The sequence below is a fragment of the Theropithecus gelada genome, chromosome 6, assembly GCF_003255815.1.
Source record: "Theropithecus gelada isolate Dixy chromosome 6, Tgel_1.0, whole genome shotgun sequence".
NCBI lineage: Eukaryota > Metazoa > Chordata > Mammalia > Primates > Cercopithecidae > Theropithecus > Theropithecus gelada.
The window spans coordinates 143,961,064-143,980,109 of record NC_037673.1 but is presented as its reverse complement, the minus strand read 5'-3'; positions in this window follow the sequence as shown (position 1 = coordinate 143,980,109).

Sequence of the window (19,046 nt, the reverse complement as noted above, 5' to 3'; positions counted from 1 at the left end):
CTGAAGATATACTTATAGGGCAATGTAGCAAAAATAGGATTATAATTTGCTATATTCAAACTAATGTGTCAGAGGTACACATGGTTGATTTGGTGAGGGTTCCTGTTTTTGTTTCGGTTTTTTCTGCATTAAGGTCTTTGTACCCCTGCTTATATTTTCATCCTTGTTATATGCAAAGTTCTGTAGGGTGAGAACAGTAAGGTTAAACAACTTTGAGCCCAATTTTGCTTACAATCAAGACCCCATGAACTTACTAAAGAATGGATGATGCAATTTTCCAACCAAAAGCAGATCCCCAGCATCTGTTAGTAGCAACACTTCTATTTGACTGACATCTCACAGACTGTGCCTATACCCCCCATTAACCATAGCAACTTCCCACAATGAGGCAGATCAAAATCCAAACATTTTTATAAATAGGTGATGTAAATATACGCACAAATATATTCTGTACATAGTACGATGGTGTGAGCGCTTACTAAACGTGTACTTCTGTTCTAGGATGCAAGACTTCAAGAAAGGTTTTTTGTGCTGCTGCTGCTGCTGCTGCTGGAAACTCATGTTTTTGTTGAGCATTTAGTGTTTGAACTCTTCCCGTCCTTGACTACCTCTTCTCTCCTTTACCCCACCTTATCTTCACTACTACTGTTTCTGACTGTTGACTGAGGCAGAGACTACTTGGTTTTTCAATTATCCAGGCCCATAAACCAGCAAATAGGTTTTTTTATTTGTTTGTTTAGTTGGTTGATTTTTTTTTTTTTTTTTTGAAAGAGCAACAGAAAGCTCACCACAATCGACAGTATTAATATTAGCCAAAAGTCCTATATCTTTATTGACTAAAAATTCCATCTCAACAGGGTTCATGCATGTTTTAACCTTCAAGATCCAATACTTTGGGGACTCAAGTATAGAGTTAATGTGTTTGAATACATAATTCCCCAGGTGTTTACTGTGTTAATGTAGCCAAGGGTCCAATTTCACAGAGCTTTCATTCAATCAACTGCCTCAATTGGGGTTCTTTCTGTCCATCTCATTAGCATGACTCCATACATCACTTCAGTGTTTGTTTATTAATGAAAGAAAAATTAAAATTGACTGAGTTTCACCAGAATGATCCTCTGAAGTACACCGGATATGTACATGTACTGTATGTATTACCGTAGAGATTGGAATCAACTTACTGTATGTAAAGTTTTATGAATGGTTATTTTATAATTTATGTATTTAATATAGGAATCAATGAACTCTGGTGTTTTAGTTTATATAAAAATAAAACAAGCTGCATTTTTTTAAAACTTTATCTTTCATTGTTTATAGCTGTTTGTTTAACTGAACCCTAGTCCACTTTTTTTTTCTGAGACAGCCTTGCTCTGTTGCACAGGCTGGAGTACAGTGCTGCGATCTCGGCTCACTGGCTCACTGCAACCTCCACCTCCCACGTTCAAGCGATTCTTCTGCCTCAGCCTCCCCAGTAGCTGGGACTACAGGCGTGCACCACCATACCCGACTAATTTTTTTGTATTTTTTAGTAGAAATGGGGTTTCGTCATGTTGGTCAGGCTGGTCTCGAATTCCTGGGCTCAAGCAATCCACACTCCTCAGCTTCCCAAAGTGCTGGGGATTACAGGCATGAGCTACTGCGCCTGGCCTCTAATCTACTTTTGAAAAACAGGGTGAGGCAAATCAGGGCTATCAGTGTAATGTAAGGACAGTAAATAGATTTCTTCTCATCTTCCCACTCTGCACTTTTTACTGTATGTGCCATGGGCACTATGATAAGGAAGCCAACGCAGAATTTACACCCCTGGGGGAAAAAATATCATCATTAGCATCTCTGTTCTGAACATACTTTGGGAGAGAATCTTGCTTGCTATTTTCCATCCTTATTCTTAATGTTACTTCTCCTACTCTATCCATCTACCTTTTTTTTCTACGTTGTAGACCCACTAGATGTAACAAGTTAACAGGTGTGTGTTACGCAAGCATTGATCATGTGCACATTCCTATGGCCTATGTTCGTGTGGATCTACCCTCAAAGAGCTTACAGTCTCATGTGGGAAACAAACCCTGTATCCATGAATCAAATAAGAAACCAATATGACACAATAGAGGTACAATTTTGTAAGTCACCATGAAGAACTGTGAAAAATACGCCAGGTGCAGTAGCTAACACCTGTAATCTCAGCACTTTGGGCAGCTAAGGCAGGAGTATCCTTGAGGCCAGGAGTTCAAGATCAGCCTGAGCAACATGACAAAAATCCATTTCTACAAAAATTTTTTACAAAAATTTTTTATATGCCATTACCTGGCATGGTGGCACCTGCTTATAGTCAGAGCTACTGGGAGACTGAGGAAGGAGGATCACTTGAGGCCAAGAGTTTAAGGCTACAGTGATCTCATCACTGCACTTTAGCCTGGAAAAGAGAGCAAGACCCCCAACTCTCCAAACAAAAAAGAAGATAAAGAACTATCAAAAGTAATATTAAGCAGGATACTGTAGCTCACACTTGTAGTACAGTGCTTTGGAAGGCTGAGGTGGGAGAATCACTTGAGGCCAGGAGTTTGAGACCAGCTGGGCAACACAGCAAGACCCTCATCTCTACTAAAAAAAATAAAAATTAGCTGGGCATGGTGGTGAGCATGTATATTCCCAGGTACTTGAGAGGCTCAGGTGGGAGGATCACTTGAGCCCAGTAGTGTAAGGTTACAGTGAACTATGATCATGCCACTGCACTCCAGCCTGGGCAACAGAGAAGGCCCTGGCTCAAAGAAACAAAGAAAAATTAGTATATTGGAATGGGCTCAATAAGATCCATGTTAAGAAGGTTTCTTCCTTTAATTGTAACCTCTTCATCTTTGTTAGGAAAAAAAAAAGTCACTCATCAGTTTGTTACAATGTTCTGTCACTCATTCATAGGAAGCACCTATATGCCAGGAGCTATATCAAATTCTAAACACAGAGAAGAACAAGGCATAGGCCCAACTCTCAAGACATTGCAATATACATTTTTTGATGATGGTTTACAGCAATTGAGTCTCTATGACAAAGGTACTTTACATATCAGCATGCCATAAAATAGGCAGTTATTATGGGATCCTGTATAACTTTATAAAAGAAAAGGTCTATTTTTATTAACTCCAGTTTTAGTATATAATTCAAATGTATTATGTCAGCAACTCAACTGACCTCTTCCAGATCCAGAGAAAATTACCCCAGTGTTTTCTGGAGAAGCTAAAATGGGCGGCGGGCACTTCCTTCCACAGTGCTAGTAAGATGAGGAAACATTTACCAGGCCCACACAAAACCCACAAAAAGGAATTCCTCCCACCAGCTCATGATGTAGCCCTGCTTCTGACCTACAGGTGCAGTCGCAGAAGTGCAGAGATATAGTCAAATTCCTACCTACCCCATGGGTTAAGATTTGTGCCAAATGGCTGATAAAGAATGCTCATTTTATTTAAGCAACTTTGTAGCTACATATGAAATATAAAAGTAAATAGTGAAGCTTTTGTTGCCTCATTGAAAATCCTCTAGAGAAAAAAAAAAAACTGTTTTTAACCCAAAACATGTTTGTGCATACACATATTTATAAACATCAAGTAAATTTTTGGTTAAAAAGTTCTGTAACAAATAGTCATTGGTAATTTGTGCCTGTAATTACCATAAAAATATTGAAAAAAAGGGCTACGACATCTGTGTCATTTATATAAAGCCCCACATGACACTTTCTTTTAGAATTTAGAAGAAGAAAAACAAAAACAGTAACAACCACCTCAGGAACCAGATTTTTCTTCCCTTGTAATAAGAGAAAATTTACTGTGTTCCCATTTTGCCCTGACTGCCTACAAATGCAAAAACATATCTATATTTAATCGTGGCATCTAATCAATTTTTCTATTTTCTTTGTTATTTTATTGTTATTTATGTATTTTTTTTTTTTTGAGATGGAGTTTCACTCTTGTTGCCCAGGCTGGAATGCAACGGCACAATCTTGGCTCACCGCAATCTCCACCTCCCAGGTTCAAGTGATTCTCCTGCCTCAGCTCATTGCAGGCATGCGCCACCATGCCTGGCTAATTTTGAATTTTTGTAGAGATGGGGTTTCTCCATGTTGGTCAGGCTGGTGTCGAACTCCCAACCTCACGTGATCTGCCTACCTCGGCCTCTCAAAGTGCTGGTAGCTGTCGCCCAGGCTGGAGTGCAGTGATGCAATCATAGCTCACTGCAGCCTTGAGCTCCTGGGCTCAAGCAATCCTCCCACCTCAGACTCCTAAAGTGCAAGGATTACAGGTGTAAGCCACTGCACCCAGCCTTTTTTATTTTATCGATCCTATTGTCAATATTTGCCTTTCTTTTGCTTTGATTTTGCCTTTAATTTACATTACCTCAAATATTTTTTGTACAGTCATAAGGTATGAATTCAATATAAAAATGCACATTAAATATTCTTAGAGCCACCACAGAAATGTGTGTAGAAAAAAAATATTCAAAACTTAGACATAAGGCAAATAAGAATTATATGTCTCCATAGTTTCTCTATAGTTTATAATATTCCAATTGGGGAAATACGATGATTCAAGAGAGCTCAGAAGTTATACAATTCTATAAAGGTAGAGGCTAATTCATAGAAAAATGGTAAAGTATGATGCATTTTTCAAGTTGACAGAAAAATAAAACCAAGCAAATAAAGATTGAGTTTTTGTCCTATAAGCACATTAACTACTTTTGTTTCTAACACACTGCTTTCCTTTCATTTCAGCAGGTCTTTCCCCATTCTTCCACTCCTTTTCAAACCAGCTCAGTCATTCTACTGGTTCCTTTAATTAACAAGCTATATAACATTTGGATACATGTTTGTTCAAGAACGATATTTTTAATAACTTAGTGAGTTATTTTTCAAAATGTATTTTAAGGAATATTGAGATAGAGAAGACTTAGTCCTTGCTCTCAGTGACATTACAGTAAAGTAAGACAGACAACGCTGTAACAATGAAGTAGAACTCAACACAGGATGGTGAAAGCCATAAGGATATCACAAGCTACTAAGTATCCTGAATGAATCTTTCATTTCAGACTGGCACCTTCTGCTACCTTCCCCAATTCACTGAGAGATGTTAGATGGAAATATGGTGGATTCGTGAACTTAATTCTCATCTCCTTTTTTTCCCTCACCCTCTACAACTAATTCTTCCAAAGTCCTATTGATTTTAATTCTGCAGTCGATCCTCTATTCTTCATCACTTCATCGCAAAACCAGCAAGTTTTTATTTGGGATTTTAGAAGGGTAGGGGGTTTACAAACAGGGAGTGAGTCACAAAGATGACATGTTTCAAAGGGCAATATGATCACAAGGCAAGGCAAAATGAGAATTACTGATGAGGTTCTATGTCCCACTGTGCATGCATTGTCTTGATAAACATCTTAACAGGAAACAGGGTTCAAGAGCAGACAACCGGTCTGACTAGAATTTACCAGTCTGGAATTTACCAATCCTAGTAAGCCTGACGGCACTGCAGGAGACCAGGGCATATTTCAGTCCTTATCTCAACCTAGTAAGACAGACACTCCCAGAGCGACTGTCTGTAGACCTACCCCCAGGAATGCATTCCTTTCCCAGGGCTATTCCTTGCTGGGAAAAGAATTCAGTGATATTTTTCCTACATGCACATCTGTCTATAGGCTTTCTGCAAGAAGAAAAATATGGCTCTATTCTGCCTGATTCTGCAGGCAGTCAGACCTTATGGTTATCTTTCCTTGTTCCCTGAAAATCACTGTTATTCTGTCCTTTTTCAGGGTGCACTGATTTCATACTGTTCAAACACACATGTTTTACAAACAATTTGTACAGTTAATGCAATCATCACAGGGTCCTGAGGTGGCATACATCCTCAGTTTATGAAGATGATGGGATTAAGAGATTAAAGTAAAGACAGGCATAGGAAATTATAAGAGTATTGACTGGGGAAGTGATAAATGTCAATGAAATCTTCACAATTTATGTTCAGAGATTGCAGTAAAGACAGGTGTAAGAAATTATAAAAGTATTAATTTTGGGAACTAATAAATGTCCATGAAATCTTCACAATTTATGTTCTTCTGCCACGGCTTCAGCCGGTCCCTCCATTCGGGGTCCCTCACTTCCCACAACACACAGGTTACACTGTCCCATCTTCTCCAACACAAACAGACACACACATACACTTAGACCTTGGTGGGTCAAAAGAGCTGGTATTTATGCAGGCTTTGAGGCAAATTCATGCTGTGGATTTTTTGCTATATGCTGCTGTTTATGTCTAGAAATGTTTTTCCTATTTTTTTATCTAGATAAATCTTTTTTTTTTTTTTTTTTTTTTTTTTGATTGGGTTTTCCTTTTTTCCCCCAGGCTGGAGTACAGTGGCACAATCTCAGCTCACCACAACCTCCACCTCCTGGGTTCAAGTGATTCTCCTGCCTCAGCCTCCTGAGTAGCTGGGATTACAGGCATGTGCCACCACCATGCTTAGCTAATTCTTGTATTTTTAGTAGAGACAGGGGTTTCACCGTGTTGGTCAGGCTGGTCTCAATCTCCCGACCTCGTGATCTGCTTTCCCCAGCCTCCCAAAGTGTTAGGATTACAGGCATGAGCCACCATGCCCAGCTACCTGGTTAAATTTTATTCCTACTTGAAGACTTAGCCATCATCTTCTTTAAGAGCTGGACAGAATATCCTTTGTTTATGCACTCTATGTGTACCTATCAAGCTATTTACCATGTATATTAAAGTTACAGGCCAAGCACAGTGGCTCACGCCTGTAATCTCAACACTTTGGGAGGCCGAGGCAGGTGGATCACCTGAGTTGGGAGTTCGAGACTGGCCTGACCAACATGGAGAAAATCCATCTCTACCAAAATCACAAAATTAGCCGGGCATGGTGGTGCATGCCTGTAATCCCAGCTACTCGGGAGGCTGAGGCAGGAGAATCGCTTGAACCCGGGAGGCAGAGGTTGCGGTGAGCCGAGATGGTGCCATTGCACTCCAGCCTGGGTAACAAGAGGGAAACTTTGTCTCAAAAGTAAATAAATAAATAAAGTTATTTGTTCTGTCCCTTACCACTTAATGCCCAATGAAACCTAAGTTATTTGAGGGAAGAGATATTCCTTGATCAGCTTTTCATTCCCAGCACCTAGCACAGGTCCTAGCACCTAGCAATGTCTTGATATATTATTCGAATTCTAGTGTTTATGTATTGAATTGCGGAGGGAGGAATCACTTCTTGTTTGAATACTCAGAGAAGGCCCCATGAAAGTGGAAATAGGTTAACTGGGCCATTTTATTGGAAAGAAATTTTGTTGTTATTCTTAGTTTTTTATTTGCTTTGTTATTCTTTCCTTTCTTTCTGCTGTTCCTTTTTTTTTTTCTTTCTTTTCTGAATGAGTTTTTTTGATAAGCCATAAGCTCTTCAGAAAACATTTACAAATAGATCACCACATTCCCTGTTCAATTTCATCTTATTTTCCTGGTCAAAGTTCTCTGTTGTTCTGTACTCTACTGTCTGACCACAGGAGGGTAGCATTTTTCCAAAAGTCCAGGGAAAAAAGTGTGAGCTCAAGGAAACTAAAGCTGATTTTATGTGATATTTTGATGCCCCTTAGTTTTGCGTTTCGATTTCCCACATCCATATGAAAGTAATAACCTAAACATAAGCATTGCTTTGCCCATTCCTCTGGCGTGAGTGTTCACTATCTCGGGTTTTGTAGCCTCTCCTTATTTCAGGGAGGCTGGATTGCTGTCTTCGCCGCAGGCAGCAAATTCATTTCCAAACACAAAGACCCAGGGAAACTTAGCGACCTCCAAATAGTTTCAGACTTGCTCAGACACCAGACAAAAGAAGTCAAGGCAGTTCATCAGACCCACTCCCTAATTCCCCACCTCTGAAACAAGTTTCCCCCAGAGAACAGACAAGCGAAGGTATGTTATTGTGTCTAGAGTTTTTCCCATTGTGTGGATGACCTTGATTTTTTTTTAATAATACTGTTAATGTTTTAAATATTTTTGCCAGAACATTTTATGTTTCTTAAAGCGATTTTTAGAGAAAAAAAAAAAAGACAATTTAAAAATGTTACCTCCCAAGAATCCCAAGAATGGAAAAAAAGAGCAATAATTTCTTGTTGTTCTTATAAAACATTAGCTAGATAAGCTTTTATTTCATTAGTCTGCCATTCCTAACCATAAATGGCATTTTATAAGTCACTCGGTAATTGACTAAGTATCCCTCCTTCTTAGTGCTGTACCTCTTCAGTTTTTTGGGGCTGCTATGGGAAAGCCCCATTCAAAATAAGCCAGGTGCTTTAATTTTATTTTAATTACAAATGGAAATAAAGCAGAGATCCAGTGATGCTGGCTTTTACTCCTTCTGATCTATTTTTCTTTCTACTCTGTTACAAGAGGCAATATGTATATAGGAGACATGCGAACTGGGTCCTAATTCTATCTCTGCCACTAGGTATGTGTCATTGAAGAAGCGACTTGAGCATTTTAAATCTCCCCCCAAATGGGATAATAATACCATTTACCTTGTCAGGCTGTTGAGAAAATTAAATAAAATATGTAACAGGATTCACACAAAAAGTTGCAGTGTGTGCTATATAGTAAAGGCTCAGTAAATCACATTTTTATTAATTACGTTGTTCAGTTCACCTGTTAGTATAAAGGGATAAAGGGCAGAAGGATAATATGAGCATATAAAGCCTGAAAGAACAAGAGCATAAAAGGATGTATCTTACCCCAGACACCCTGCCTTCATCATTCTCCCCTGACTCCTGGTGCTCTCTAAAACAGCTAACAAAACATCTTCACCAAGAGCATTGCGACGTGAAGTAAATAAGCAGTGATTTATTTAAATAACCAAAGGAAAAAGTCTTTCTGTTCAGGACTGGGTTAACAGGTCGTAGAGGAAGAACAAACAAATCTCCGGCAAAAATGCCAAGAGCCAGGCACTGCAATAGTTAGCCCTCGCAGTACTCACCGACACCACAGGGGGTCGCTGTAGAAAAACCAGCTGTGGTTTGGGGCTCCTCCCAGACATCACTGACAATTAACTTTTCATTTGATCATCAATTGTTTAATTTTTCTTGTGTGTATATCACAAGAGTCATTTTTTAAGACCTGAAACGGACCTTAAGAATGTTCATTTTTTATTCGTTGTGTGTGTGTGTGTGTGTGTGTGTTTTCCAAATATTTATTGAACAACTACAATGTGGCAGGCATGCCTGAGTATGAATGAGAAAACTGTGTAAGTGGGCCAGGCGCCATGGCTCAGCCTGTAAACCCAGCGCTTTGGGAGACTGAGGCAGGAGGATCCCTTGAGCTCAGGAGTTCAAGACTAGCCTGGACCAGCCTGGACCAGCCTGGCCAACATGGCAAAATCCCATCTCTAGGCATGGTGGCAGGCTCCTATAATCCCAGCTACCCTGGAGGCTGAGGCAGGAAGATTACTTGAGTCCGGGAGGCGGAGGTTGCAGTGAGCCAAGATCACACCACTGCACTCCAGCCTGAGCAACAAAACAAAAACAAAAAAACAACAAAACAAAAACAAAAAACCGGGTACGGTGGCTCATGCCTGTAATCCCAGCACTTTGGGAGAGTGAGGCTGGTGGGTCACCCAAAGTCATGAGTTTGAGACCAGCATGGCCAATGTGGTAAAACCCTGTCTGTACTAAAAATACAAAAATTAGCCAGGCGTGGTGGCACAGCCTTATAATCCCAGCTACTCAGGAAGCTGAGGCCAGAGAATTGCTTGAACCTGGGAGGCGGAGGTTGAAGTGAGCGGAGATCGCTCCATTGCACTGCAGCCTGGGTGAAAGAGTGAAAACTCCATCTCAAAAAATAAAGAGAGAGAATACTGTGTAAGTGACTTGCCTATTGGCAGAGCTACTAAATGGTTGAGCCAAGACCTGGATCAGATCATCTGACTTCCAGTTTAGTGAACTTTCCCTAAAAATAGCAATATAATTATTTCATTTAATTAATTTATGTTATATAATCCAGCCGGGCAAGGTAGCTCACACCTGTAATCCCAGCACTTTGGGAGGCCGAGGTGGGCAGATCACTTGAGGTCAGGAGTTCGAGACCAGCCTGGCCAACATGGTGAAACACCTGTCTATACTAAAAATACAAAAATAAACTGGGCATGATGGCAGGCACCTGTAGTCCCAGCTATTTGGGGGACTGAGGCATGAGGATCAGTTGAACCTGGGAGATAGAGGTTACAGTGAGCCAAGATTGCACCACTGCACTTGAGCCTGGGTGATAGAGCGAGACTCAGTCTCAAAAAATAATAATACTACTAATAATTAATGCTTATTATACAATCCTATATAATATATCTTAATATAATTATCAGTATAACTAACATATAATTCACTATATATTAAATAAATAACAATATAACAATGACTGAGCCCCTACAATGTATAAAAAGTTTTTCATGCATTTTAAAATTTGCTATATGGCCTCTAGAGTGGTCTGAAGTTATAGGCTTTAGAATACTATGTTTGAATCCCAGCTCTGTTCCCCATTAGCTATGTGACCTTGATCAACTTAATGAACATCTCTGAGGCTCAATTTTCTCATCCATAAAATAAAAATAATACAATCTGGGCTTATGGTAAGGATTGAATTAAATTAAATTAAAACATTATTTAAAATATACATAAAATGCCTGGTACAGGGTAGAAACCCAATCATTATCATTCATGCTCCTAACAAATTTGCATTTACTAAGGAGGAAAGTAACACATAAAAGTTTAGTAACTTGCCCAGGTTTATTCAGCCAATAAGTGGCCAAGTCAGAATCTGAACTCAGATCTGATTCCAAAGCTTATGTTCATTTCATTATTATGTTGCCAGTGTGATTTTGTCTCCAAACATAAATGCCTTTAACATAAATGCCTTTAATAAATGTCTTTAGTAGGCCGGGCGCGGTGGCTCAAGCCTGTAATCCCAGCACTTTGGGAGGCCGAGACGGGCGGATCACGAGGTCAGGAGATCGAGACCATCCTGGCTAACACGGTGAAACCCCGTCTCTACTAAAAATACAAAAAAACTAGCCGGGCGAGGTGGCGGGCGCCTGTAGTCCCAGCTACTCGGGAGGCTGAGGCAGGAGAATGGCATAAACCTGGGAGACAGAGCTTGCAGTGAGCTGAGATCCGGCCACTGTACTCCAGCCTGGGTGACAGAGCGAGACTCCGTCTCAAAATAAATAAATAAATAAATAAATAAATAAATAAATAAATAAATAAATGTCTTTAGTATTCCTCCACGCACCTGGAATAGGCTACACATGCAAGAGCTAATCTACACATGTCTATTAAATGTTAGCAACACTTTTAGACAAGGGGAGGATAGAGAATAGGAACATTTTGTATTGTTTTTGTTTTCCTCTTTTTCTGTTACAATTAATGTACTAAGGATTAAGAGGGAACACAGCTCAGTTCCCTCTTTTTCACTGTCCTGTATTTTTCATTAAAGACAAAAGGATATGGCGCTTCACCATGTAGAACCTGTGAATCCACACTGTTATCCGCAAAGAATCCCTGTGGTTTTTCACTTCCTTTTCAAGTTTAAGCCAAGGTTCTTTTCCCAGTTCCCATGATCTGCCTCAACAGAAGGGACTCAGTGAGTTGCTGCATTTCTAGAAGGAAAGTGACAGGACCAGGAGGAGTGAAGTCCCCTGAGTGTGCATGAGATCAACAGCTGCCTGCTTGGTGGGAACTGAGAGGGCCGAAAGGATTCTACCCAATCGCTACCCCCACAAACACACACACATCCTCAGATGTCCTCTTGGAGTTAAATATGTATCTATATTCCAGGAAGTCCCTGGGCAAAATGGAGGTAATTTACCCAGAAGGATCATATAATAAGATATCAGAATCCATTAACAGAAAACCTTGCCTTTTTATTAAATTATTTAGCTGCTCTATTTGGCAACCCTGAGGGGAAAACAAGCATCATGTATGATAAGGGAATGTCCTGCTAGGAAATTATGTTTTACTGAGAGACCCAGATGAGAGGCACATGGGGAACGGGGATTAACCACAACAACCTGTGAATGTTGTACCAAGCGTGTTGTGTTGGTAAACAGGATCTAGGATGCGAGGGCGGGGACTTGATTTATACTCTGCAGATTTCTTCGAGGTAATTATTTCACCATAGCTGATTTCAAACTACCAATGACAAAATTGCTAAATACTTAACAAATGGCCAGCTTAGGCACATCACTACCAATAATTTTGGAAGGATGAGGTTACTTCCGGCCAGTGACAGACAGTGTGGCTTTTCAAAGCTAGTGTGTGTTTATCCCTGTCAAGGTCAATATGCTCCTTACCCAACCCCACCCCTCATAGCAGGGCTACAAAGGAATACGTAGAGTTAAGGTGGAGTAACAGCACAAATGAGTGCATGGAAAAACTGGTGAAATCTGAATACAGGCTGCAGTTTGCACTGTACCAATGGCGGTTTCCGGTTTTGCCATTTTACCCTAGTTGCTTAAGTTGTTACCATAGGGAGACACTAAGTGAAAGGCACATGGTGCACTATGTGCTAATTTTCCAACTTAACTGTAGTTTATCACTATTTTAACATAATAAAGCTATATTAAAAAACCCTCAAGCAACATAGGAAAATATATAGATGACAGCAAAGTTGACCTCAAAATCATACCACACAGAAATAATCGTGATTATCATTAGGTGGACATCATTCTAGACATCTTTTGGTGTACATATACAGTTAGAAAAGGGAAGAGTTGACACTACTTTTAGAGAAATAGAGTTCCAAAATGGATCCTATTTTTAAGTACATGTAAATAATTTAATTGAACTTGAACTTAACAGAAGAACCTGATATTAAACTGTAAGAATCAGTAAACTGGCCGGGCGCGGTGGCTCAAGCCTGTAATCCCAGCACTTTGGGAGGCCGAGATGGGCGGATCACGAGGTCAGGAGATCGAGATCATCCTGGCTAACACGGTGAAACCCCGTCTCTACTAAGAAATACAAAAAATAGCCGCGCGAGGTGGCAGCGCCTGTAGTCCCAGCTACTCGGGATGCTGAGGCCGGAGAATGGCGTGAACCCGGGAGGCGGAGCTTGCAGTGAGCTGAGATCCGGCCACTGCACTCCAGCCTGGGCGACAGCGCGAGACTCCGTCTCAAAAAAAAAAAAAAAAAAAAAAAAAAGAATCAGTAAACTTCAAATCACACACACTCACACACACACACACATATATTTATACCCATAGAATGGAATATCAGATTTCTTAGATGATGAAACCAGAGTCTGTGGGACCATTTTTTGGCTCTAAAATTAAGGCTTTTAAAATTATAAGTTGAGTTATTGTATTTCCTGTTCTCACAGACCATAGCACTAAGAAAGGAGGCATTGAGAGATTCAGCCCACTAAGGTTTCAGAAAAAAAATGCAAAAACACTGAACATTAACTTCAAAATGCCTTAGAACTTTGATAGACAACTAGGCTTTTTATATTTGACTTCCTGCTCTGTTTCATTAGTTGAAGCTTTTGACCACACTGTCTCTTTTTATCTATATCTTGAGGCCACCAATATGATGATACAGTGTTAATAGAAAATTAAAATGTTAATTTTGATATTTTATCATAGGGTTTACTTTGCTAAGTATTTCAGTAATGTGCTAAACCACATTACAGATCTAGCCAACTTTATAATTTTAAAAGTTCAGCACAGTTTTTACCTCCTTTGAGTGTCATAGCAATCTGAACAACAGTCCAGGCTGATATTTTACCCCCATTTTAGAAGTGGTGAAAGTGAAGCTCACAGAACGTGGGTGGCATGCCTACAGCCATGGGGAGGAAGTGGAAGGGCCATGGGATCTCACAGATTGCTGGATTTTTGGTATTTCTATTATCATATGTTAATAGAAGTCTGACATGGCTTTAGAACCTCCATATGTCAAATGTAATTCAATGCAGTTTGTAACACACTCAGGAAATTAAAGCTTAAAAGGAATTGAAATCTTCCCTACTCCCACAAAAGAAAAATATTTCAAACCTACTAAGAGATTAGTAAGGATTTTTAAAAAATCAGATTAGCAGTTTATTTCATTTCATGCAACAAGAACTAAAGGAATGGACCACACAACATATACTTTTGGTCCTGGATAGGAAAAATAATAATAGCTAATATTTTTAATATATCATGGCACTATGCCAAGTGATTTATTTTTATTATTTAAAATTCATAATAATCCTTTGAGGTATACATTATGATTATCCTGATTTTGCAAAAGAAGAAACTGAAGACTGAAAAATCAGGTTAGAAGATCTAGAATTTGAGCCTGTGTTTGTCTAATGTGAGGCTATAGTATACTCTCTGGAGAATAGAGGAAGGCCAAACCAACAAACAAAGCCCAAGAGTAATTAAAAATATAACTGCAAAGAAGAAAAATTAACCTTTAGGATTGTCATATATTCTCTACCTTTTCCTCCTAGTCCCCTTCTCCCCTCCAACTATAAAAGCCAATGGATTCTATGTATTTCTCTTCCAAATCCAAAGTTGCTCTCTAAAAAGTGTCTGGATCTCACTTATGGTAAAGAACAAGTAACTCTTCGCAGTGTTGAAAGCCATTGCCCCTGGAGCTTTAGATCAAGCTTTAGCTAATCCTTTGGAAGGTTCATTTATTCGGTTCTCTGGAACCAGAAATGTGAGATAGGAAAAAGCAACTATAAAAAATATAGCATACAGTCAATTGACTGTTGACAAAAGTGCCACGACAATCAAACGGGTAGAAAAGAGTCTTTTCAACAAATGCTGCTGGGACAATGGGTACCTACATATAAAAGAATGAATGTGGACATCTACTTTACATTCTATACAAAAATCAACTCACCATGTATCACAGACCTAAATGTAAAAGTTAAAACTATAAAAATCTTAGAAAGAGGGCCTAAATCTTCATGATTGTGGATAAGGCAACAGTTTCTTACATATGACACCAAAAGCAAAAGCCACAAAAGAAAAAAATAGATAAACTAGACAGCATTAAAATTAAGATCTTTTGTGCTTCAAAGAACACTACCAAGAAAGTGAAAAGGCAACCCACACATTAGGAGAAAATTTGGAAAACCATATATCTGATAAGAAACGCGTATCTAAAATACATAAAGAACTCTTGGGCCAGGTGTGATGGCTCATGCCTGTAATACCAGCACTTTAGGAGGCCAAGGTGGGAGGAACACGAGGTAGGAGTTTGAGACCAGCCTGGCCAACGTGGTGAAACTGCCGCCTCTACACAAAATACAAAAAAAAAAAAAAAAAAGACTGGGCATGGGTGGCAGGTGCCTGTAATATCAGGTACTGGGGAGGCTAAGGCAGGAGAATCGCTTGAACCTGGGAGGCAGAGCCAGCAGTGAACCAAAGTCACGCCATTGCATTCCAGCCTGGGCAACAAGAGCAAAACTGCGTTTCAAACAAAAACAAACAAACAAACAAACAAAACAAAAACAAAAACAAAAAACTATAATTAAGACATCACTACATAAAAAATACTGACAATACCAAATGCTAATGAGGATTTGGAGAAACTGGGTCTTTTATACATTGCTGGTAGCAATGCAAAATGATATGCCTCCTGGAAAACAGTATGATACTCTCTTAGAAGGAAATTTTTATTTATTTATTTTTGAGACATGGTCTGGCCCTGTTGCCCAGGCTGGAGCACAGTGGTGTGCACATAGCTCACTGCAGCCTTGACCTGTGTAGCTCAAGTAATCCTCCCATCGCAGCCTCCTGAGTAGCGGGGACTACTGGTTCTTGCCACCACACTCAGCTAATGTTTTTTCTTTATGTTTTGTAGGAACGAGGTCTCACTATATTTCCCTGGCTGGTCTTAAACTCCTGGGCTCAAGTGATCCTCCCACCTTGGCCTCCTAAAGTGCTGGGACTACAGGCAGGAACATACCATGCCTGACCAAAAGGAAAGGTTTTATATAAAGGAAATCATGAAACATGTGGTCTTATGTTCTTAAAAGAAAATACACTTACCATACAACCAAGCACCCACACTCCTGGGCATTTATCCTAGAGAATAAAAACTTACATCCAAACAAATTTTGTACATAATTGGTCATAAGAGCTTTATTTGTAATTTCCAAAAATGGAAACAACAAAAATGTCTGTTCAAGAGATGAATGCTTAAACTAAGTGGTCTATACCATAGAACATTATTTGGCAATAAAAAACAGTGAACTGGCCGGGCGGTGGCTCATGCCTATAATCCTAGCACTTTGGGAGGCAGAGGCAGGTGAATCACATGAGGTCAAGAGTTCAAGACCAACCTGGCCAACATGGTGAAACCCTGTTTCTACTAAAAATACAAAAAAAAAAAAATTAGCCCTGTGTGGTGGTGTGCACCTGTAATCCCGGCTACTTGGGAGGCTGAGGCAGGAGAATCATTTGAACCCAGGAGCCGGAGCTTGCAGTGAATCGAGATGGCGCCATTGCACTCCAGCCTGAGCAACAAATATGAAACCCAGTCTCAAAAAACAAATAAACAAAAAACAGTTAACTGCTGATACATACAGCTTGGTTGGATCTCAAAGGCATTACGCTGAGTGAAAAGGTCCAATCTCAAAAAATCACCAGCAGTATGATTTCATTGACAATAATGTTCTCAAAATGACAAAAATTATGGAGATGGGAAACAAATTGGTGGTTGCCAGGGGTTATGGAGACTGGAGGGAAGGGATGAGTGTAACTATAAAGGGTAGTGGGGATATGTATATGTATAGATGAACAAGAACGACAAAAAAATTCACTCACATTAAGCCCATTGCTGCTCAGACTTCTCAGACATAAGCACCCAAGATAAAAACCAAGAGGAATTGTGCCACTGCACTCCAGTCTGGGTGACAGAGCGAGACTCCATCTCAAAACAAACAAACAAACAAACAAACAAAAACAAGAGAAATAAATCATCTTCTGGAGAAGTTGTAATTCCTTAGACATCTTGTCTACATTGAAAATGTATGTAAATAAATGATAAATAAACATGACACACTCTCTAAATTTTGCCAGCTTCTAAATATTCATCATAATGCTGGATTTTAGTCTCTGGAGCTATCTAAATCATGGCTAAGATCCCCCAGTCTGGCAGATAGGCTATGTTATCACTTCATTTCTTTCCACAGTAATTTTCTCCTTTCAGGTTCTTACACATAGAGAACCCCCTCATCTTTCACTCCACGGGGCAGCTGGTTTCCAGCCATGAAGTAAATGGAAACTTCATGGTTCAGAACATGCCAGCAGCTGCCAGAGGATCCCAATTTTTCAGTTTCTGGACTGTTATGAAGAAGAGTTTTAGGCCAAGGTCATCAAAGACTGACTCTACTACTCAACAAGAGCCACACAGGCAGGGTCAGGGTAGAGGGCTTCACCTTGAAGGCCAAGCCCAGCTTCTCATTGGTACAACTCATTTGTCGGGGTCTCGGCTGCATGAACCTTGTTCTTCACTTGGTCATATCCCTACCCGGCAGGTGTAAAAGTATAAATCTCTATGTACTTGGCAGCCAGACACATGCTAGGACCCTGCATCACTAAGATTGCCCAGGCCCAGCAGGCCAGACGGACTCAACAAGGAAGCCCTTCCCACACTGGAGCCCAGATACCTTCATGCCTCTCATTACAGCCCATCAAGCCTTCCACCCAACTCTGAACGCTCCTCCTCAACATCCTGCTTTACTTCACATTGTGATTCATTTTCTCATCTTCTGCAAAGAGTCTCATAGAGCCCACAGCACAGTCCAATTACTATCGTTAACATTGTTACTGACAGACACCCCTTCACAAGAAAAAAACTTAGTATGTTTCTGGGACTTTGTATACATTATATAATTGAATCGTGACAACCACCATAAAATTAGGCACAATTATTATCCTGATTTTCCAAACAAACTAAAAACATCAGCAATAATAACTGAGGTCTTTATAGTTCCAAGGTCCCTGTTCTTAACGTTTCCACCATGAGGCTTCCTGGCTCTGCTAAAGGACTTGTATTTCCATAATCAATACTGTGACCTTTGGAAAATGAGACACCTGGATGTGAACCTAGCTAGGTGACTCGCTTGAAAAATGGCACTTGCAAATCAGATCGCCATGCAAGTCTTAGACCCTCGTTTGTGAAAATTAGGGATGAAAATAATGCCTGCTTCGCTAAACTGTTGTGTCAGTTAAATGAGATAATAAAGTATTTAAAGTACTCAGCATGATGCCTAACAAACAATGAACCTCAGTGAATGCCTGTCAAATGAATTAAGAAATGAATCTGTAACCGTTAACATGAATAGGGGAAAGAAGAGACAGAAAATGCCAGTGACTCACAGGAGAGCAGTAGTACTTGGCTTTGTGATGTGGTCAGAGACGTCTGGATAAGAAAATTCCGTGGCTGTCTACCAGTACTACTGGCTGTTGCCATCTGCAGGAGCTCAGTGCTAATGAGGCCCCAGCCAGGAGGTCCTCACCCTTGGGCAATTCACCTTGCTTGGTTCCACAGGCACCAATGGCATTTATAAGGCAGCCATTCAAAAACACTGTTTTTAAGAGGAACTGGCACCAAAAATAGTTACAACTGAAGAGGGCTCTCTATCTTTGTTGCTAGACAAACAATTGCAAACCAACATGCCACTAACATCAAAAGAAGGATTACTTCAAAAAGATAGCAAAATTCACAAGAACACGGACTCACATCTGTGTGGGGCCCGGTATTTCTGTACCATCAGCTCACTGGTTCTGGGATTATGTGGTTTCACTTACTAGTAAAATAGCGGGAAAAATTAGGGAAAAAACTCAAAGAGGTATTTATAAAGTACACATTTTTTAACAAAAAGAATAGAAAAAAAATCCACTCCCCTCCCTTTTTTTTTTTTTTTTTTTTTGAGACAGAGTCTCGCACTGTCACCTGGGCTGGAGTGCAGTGGCGCAATCTTGGCTCACTGCAACCTCCACCTCCCAGGTTCAAGCGAGTCTCCTACCTTAGC